This window comes from Tupaia chinensis, unplaced genomic scaffold, assembly GCF_000334495.1.
Source record: "Tupaia chinensis unplaced genomic scaffold, TupChi_1.0 Scaffold000597_1, whole genome shotgun sequence".
NCBI classification, from domain to species: Eukaryota; Metazoa; Chordata; class Mammalia; order Scandentia; family Tupaiidae; genus Tupaia; species Tupaia belangeri.
In genome coordinates this window covers 2,584,738-2,591,283 of record NW_006160114.1, presented here as the reverse complement: position 1 = coordinate 2,591,283, position 6,546 = coordinate 2,584,738, and the positions used below count along the sequence as shown (strand labels likewise).

General features: G+C 35.6%; 1 pseudogene; it reads right to left on the bottom strand.

Annotated features, from left to right (window-relative positions):
• Window positions 1-5,055: 5,055 nt before the first annotated feature.
• LOC102488029 (ubiquitin-conjugating enzyme E2 variant 2 pseudogene) lies at window positions 5,056-5,490 on the bottom strand (annotated as a pseudogene).
• Between the last annotated feature and the right edge of the window lie 1,056 nt (window positions 5,491-6,546).

Here is a 6,546-nt window from a genome sequence, read left to right as displayed (position 1 = left end):
TCCTTTGTATTTACCTAAAGGAAGGAAAATACCCTGTTAGAAAGATACTTGCACATCCATGCTTATTACAGCATTATTTACAATTGCAAAGACATGGAACCAACGTAAGTGCCCAAGAACTGATGAGTGGATTGAAAAACTGTGACACATATGTAATGTAGGATAGTACTCGGTCATAAGAACAATGAGATTTTGTCATTTGATTTAAAGTGGATGAATATAGCAGATTTAATATTGACCAAAGTAAGCCAGACTCTGAATAACACATACTGTATATCCCTGCTCAATATATGAGGAATTATTGACTCTATGACAGAAATATGAAGGTCTGAAGCTATGATAATAGAAAAGATAAGTATAGATACCAGAGATTGTATGAAAGAGGAGTGAATAGTAGATAGTGGGTGGGAGTGGCAAATGGAAGAAACACTGAACAGATAAAAGAATGTAAAAATTTGTTTAAAATGATGTACACTGTAATATCCTTGATTTGATAGTCATGGACGACATGTGTACTTTCAAAAACCATGTTGTGCACCATAGATACATCCAATGATGGGTTATAAATTAAAATAAATAAAAATTAATTAACTAAATGCAGACTACTTTTCATGTGCAAAGATAATTTAAAAGATCTTCCTAATTTTTCTTTTGTAATGGTTTAAGATAACATTTATTTACTTTGTAATTAGCAATTGTTTTTTTTAGTAACTATCATTTATATTTGAGAGCATTGATGAAGTAAGGAAACTAACTGCACATTGTGTTCAAATATAATTACTTCTTTATGAATACTAAATCTGGCAATATTAAATTTGGTAAAGTTTTTTTTTTTTTTTGAGAGGTTTTTGTGATAGGGCATGTGTGCTTGCCAAAAAGACAGAGAGAAATAGAGAGACAGAAAGTGAAAAATCACCCTCCAGGGGAATGGCCATGCTGAAATCCCTTCTCCTCCATTCTCCTCTTGGGAACTTGGGCACACACGCATACACGCCCGGCGTGAGTTTAAGTCACCTGGTCTAGGACTCGAACTGTGATTGACTACATGGGAGTCTAGCACCATAGCCATTATGTCAACTGCTGGTCCCAAATTTGGTAAAATTCTAGACATTTTTAAAAAATGTATTTCCGGGGACCAGCAGATAACATAATGGCTATGTCGCTGGACTCACATGTAGTCGACCACGGTTCGTGTCCCAGACCCAGTGGCTTAAAACTCATGCCAGGTGCGTGTGCGTGCATGCCCAAGATACCGAGAGGAGAATGGAGGAGAAGGGATTTCAGCATGGCCATTCCCCTGGAGGGTGATTTTTCACTTTCTGTCTCTCTATTTCTCTCTGTCTTTTTGGCAAGCACACATGCCCTATCACAAAAACCTCTCAAAAAAAAAAAATGTATTTCCAGAAGCCACATGCACTCAACAGAAAGAGAGAAAGAGAGACAGAGAGAGAGAAAAACTGAGAGCAAACCCTCATGAAGGATCCTCTCACTGCACTTTTTTTTTCTCTATTTCTCCTTTCAGTATTTTGGTGCACACACATACACATTCTCCTAAACATTATTTTTTAAAGAATTATTTATTCATTTAATTTTATTTGTTTTTTTTTTTTTATTTTTTAATTTGACCAGAGAGGGAAAGAAAAGGAAAGTGAGAAAGTAAGCTGCCAGGTCTGAGACTCCAACCACAGTCAACCATGTGGAAGTCCAGCACCTTCACCACACCACCTGCTGGCCCCCCTTAAACATTATTTTAAAATTTATTGTTTTCTTTCTATACTTTAGAGGCAATAAAACATTTAGTGTTTAAGTATTTTAATGGCCTATTGAAAAAAGTGAGTAGGCATTAGTCATTATGCTTTTTGTGCCAGTAGATTAAATGACTTTATGACTATCAATGTAAATATAGAGATAGAAATGCACAGAAGAAACAAAAAGTCTATTTAACTAGATACAATGAACTGGTGACAATGGTTAACTGTAAGAAGAAAACCAGAACTATGAGTGGAGGGTTGCGAGACACTAGCTTAATCTATAACATCTTAATTTTTTACAAAGAGAATATATTCCTTTATTACTTTTAAAGTACAATTTAAAAGGAGATTTTTTTTTAATGAAGAACAAAGAGAAGACCGGAGTGTGATATCTCATAGGTACTAAGGACTTTCAAGTAGATATGGGTGTTTATTAGTGATAAAAATATTTCTAAGCCTATTTTTGCCAGGCTGTGACACATTTGCATAGATGAAATAGTGTCAATTTTACGTAAAACAAAAATTTCCAAGATAATTAAAAGAGAATTTTACTGCAGTCTGACTATATCTGATCTCTAAGATAGAAAATTCAATACTTAACTTTTATAATAAATCTTCCCTATTGCTAAAACCTGGTTTTCTAGCCTGGAAGTGTTGATAATAGAAAAAATAAGTTGATTTAAAAATTATGATATTCCAGAGGGAAAAGTAAACAGATCATGTCTCCTTAATGTTACTTTGCTGTAGTTTGATTTTATCTCAACATTTATCTTAGCACTTGGGTTAGTTGCTTTAAGACAAAGAATTTTCCAAGGAAACTAAGCTAAAGAAATTGTTATCACTTAGGAAGATGAGGAAATTTCATGTAACATGGAATTAAGCTACTAGGTTTGGGACTCAAACCGTGGTCAACTACATGGGAGTCCAGTAACATAGCCATTACACCAACTGATGGCCCCAGGATGGGTTTTTTAAAGTAAGGTAATCTTAACATAACCAATGAAAGAAAAATGTATAATTTCCATAAAGAGGACTATGGAAGATAAGAGTTTATAATCTAAAAAAAAAAAAAAATCTATGGTATCATTGGTTCAGTTAGAGATAGGAACAATTGTACATTGCACTACCTTATTAGAAAGAGATGGGAAAACAAAACTTTCACTCAATCACTTTGAGCTCTTGTAAGACCATAATACTGTACTGTGTATAAAGAACTAAGTGTTCAAAAAAGCAAAAACAAAGCAAAATTGGATAGAGATGTTTAAACGTGAAGACATGGTAAAGTCAGTGATTTAGTGATTTATAGACCTTACAAAGTTCTTGATTGTAGCTTTCTTTAAATTCATTCCAAAGAAGACTCAGCTACTTTTAATATTTTGGACTTCTCTGTTACCTAGTTTTACACAATGAGTAGTAGTTATAATAAATATATAGATTGAAACCTGTGGAGACAACTGTCCTTCAAATAACTAGTGAATTCATAGTTCTTTGCTTATGTGTAAAATAATTAAATCTGCATTTTCGGCCTTTTAGTTGTGAAATTGAACCCTCATATTCAATATTATTATTGATGTATGTGGACTTACCCTTTTTTTCTAGTTATTTTCTATTCTTACTTCTATTTATCTCCCTTTAGTTTTCCTGGTGTAGTATTCTCTTAAGTATTTCTTGTAGAACTGGTTTAGTTTTGGCAAATTCATTCAGCATTTATTTATCTGGGGATGATTTTATTTCTCCTTTCTCTTTGAAGGATAATCTTGCCAGGTATAGTATTCTCTGCCAAAATAGTTTTCCTTTCAGCATTTTAAATATATTTTCCCATTCTCTCCTTAGCTGCATTGTTTTCAGTGAGAAGTACATTGTTAGTCTAATGAGTTAAACTTTGTAAGTAACTTGACATTTCTCTTTGCCATTTCTAGAATACTGTCCTTGGCTTTGATTTTTACCAATTTGCTATGTATGCCTGGGAGAGATCTTCTTATGTTATATCTGCTGGTTGTCCTTTGTAGTCCTGGATTTGGATGTCCACATAGCTCTCTAAATTTGAGAAGTCTTTAGTTAATATAGCATGACAGGAATTTTCTATGTCTTTTCCTCTCTCTTCGCCTTCTGGGATATCTATTGTGGTTATTTAGCCATTTAATGGTGTCCCATATACTGTCCTGATTTTTTTTTTTTCGAGAGGTTTTTCACTATAGGGTGTGTGCGCTCTCCAGACAGACAGAGACATAGAGACAGAAAGCGAGAAATCACCCCCCAGGGGGGATGGTCACGCCGCAATCCCTTCTCCTCCATTCTCCTCTCGGGATCTTGGGCACGCACACACACGCACCCAGCGTGAGTTTTAAGCCACCGGGTCCAGGATGCGAACCGTGGTCGACTACGTGGGAGTCCAGCGCCATAGCCATTATGCTAACTGCTGGTTCCCTGTCCTGATTTTTAATGATTATTCTATTCTTTTCAGTTGCTTGGATTAAATCAAAGTGTTTGTATTCAAGGTAACAGGTTCTTTCTCCTACATGGTCTAATCTGCTGCTGACACTTTTTTTTTTTTTTTGAGGACACATTCCACATTTTATTTATATTTTTAAGACAAACTTTAATCTCAAAATCATATATCCATATACCTATTTCCTTTTTGTTGATTTCACTTTAACTTAAATGCATGGTTTATTATACAAAACTGTAAACAAATATTTACCATGTCTGTTACATGTAAAACACAAGAACAGCTTTGAACAGAAATTCATCGATACACCCCCAACATTTTTTTATTATAAATACAAGTATCAAAACAATCCTGAACATATTTTTGATACTACTGGTAGTCAGCACCCACACCGCTTCAAAAATTAACACAATTTGTGACAATATTCATTGTACCTGCTACCTTAAACAATTTTGACTGCAGCTCTTTCACTAAGAGAGATGGATAAAGTATGCCATTTCTTTTTTTTCTGCTTGATATTTTTTACTTTTCAGAAACACACATGCTTACACCACTGCAATCTGACACTTCTCGCCATGCTTTTATCTTGGAAATTTGAATTCTATTTTGAGTATTCCAGACTTTCATTTATGATAGTGTCTTAATGAGAAAAAAAACTTATGCTGCATTTTCCCTCTTGTTACCTGAAAACATAAGTGTGTACATATATTAAATATATTCTTACAAATGTCCAGTCATGTTTACCAGCTGGAATTCTTTTACTTAATGTGCAGGTATTTGCATTGTGATATTTAATCAAGACATTTATATGAGTAGAAGGTTGTTAATTTAAGACAAATTTGAGAGCATCTAAAATTAATTGTATGTTTGCCATTCTGGTGGCTATGGAAGCTTCATATTTTCTTTGGACATCATTAGATGTCATAGCTCTTGAAGGATGACTTTAATGCTGTAAGAGTTTTGCCATTTTGCTAACACTGGTATGCTCCATGCCTCCACCATCCCACTGGAATTATTTATTCCATTCATATTAATTTTTGTTATAAATCTAACTGATGGAGGAGCTTCTGGGTATTTAGGTCCACATTCTACTTTCAGACTATATATTCTGTTTTCATAATTTGTCATTGGTGGCCCAATAATCATGTCTGCCTACCTTGTAAGTGTCATATCTTCATCATCTTCAAGGCCCCAGCTAACCATACCATCACCTACTCTTTTTCATCCTTCTTCAAGTTCTTCCAACAAGCAAAAATTACGAGGAAATTTATCTCCTGTGGAGACTGCCATCTTCTCCTGCAGCCTGACACAGCCTGCTGTTGACACTTTTGAGGAAGGTTTTGATTTCCTGCATTGTATTATTTATCTCCAGAAGTTTGATTTGATTCTTTTACAGTATGTGCATCTCTTTATGGAGTTCTTCCTTCAAGTCATGGAAGGATTTTCTCATCTCCTGGAATTAGTTGTCTGTTTTCTCTTGTGTCTCATTGAGCTCTGTTACATAAATATTCTGATTTTTTTTTCTGGCATTTTCTTAACTTGTAATTTATCTATTTTTGAGTTATGTTCTCTTGAATGGGAGGTGTTTCCTGTTTTTCTCCTCTTTCTCAATTCTCTGCTTTGATTTTTTTGTCATCTGGTACTATATTCAATTCTTACTGCTTCTATGGAATATGTTTCTGTAGCTGTGTGACTGTGCACTTCCCATCATGTGTGTTAGCTCTGTGCCAGTTTCCGCCTTCTACTGTGGGTGGGAGTGTGGAATCCACAGTAGGCATTTTGAGTTCAGGTTTTCAGAAGGGAGTTTCTCTCCTTCTACTGCTAGGAGAGTTGAGGGGAGAAAATTTGTCCTGAGTCTCCTGTCTTCAGGTTCTTGGTTCTTGTATACCTAAACCTTTCTGCTCCCATGTGGTTGGAGGTTGAACTGGATAGGTATGTAAGGTGGTAGACAACTTCTGCTAAATTTGGACTAGAGCAGTCCCTCCTCCTCCACAGTCAGTTAGGCAGGAATTGTCGGTGAGCTCAAGCCAAATGGCATAGGCCTCTTCATAACTCCTTCTACCTCTTCTATTTCAGGGATTACAGGAAGCAGATGTTGGTTCTTGAAGCAAGAAAGTTTTTTTTTTTTTAAGTTTATTTCTTCTGTGAGAAAGACTGAGAGAGGGATAGGCACTGCCAACAGGGTCTCATCCTGCCATCACCCCCCATCTCAGCCAGCCGGTATCACACATACCTGTCCAGCATGCTCAGGGAGGTCCTGGGACGTACACCCAGAACTTGTCTCATGTGAGTCTAATTGAGTTACTACTACACTATATCCTGGCCCCTGAGACAAGTATTATTTTA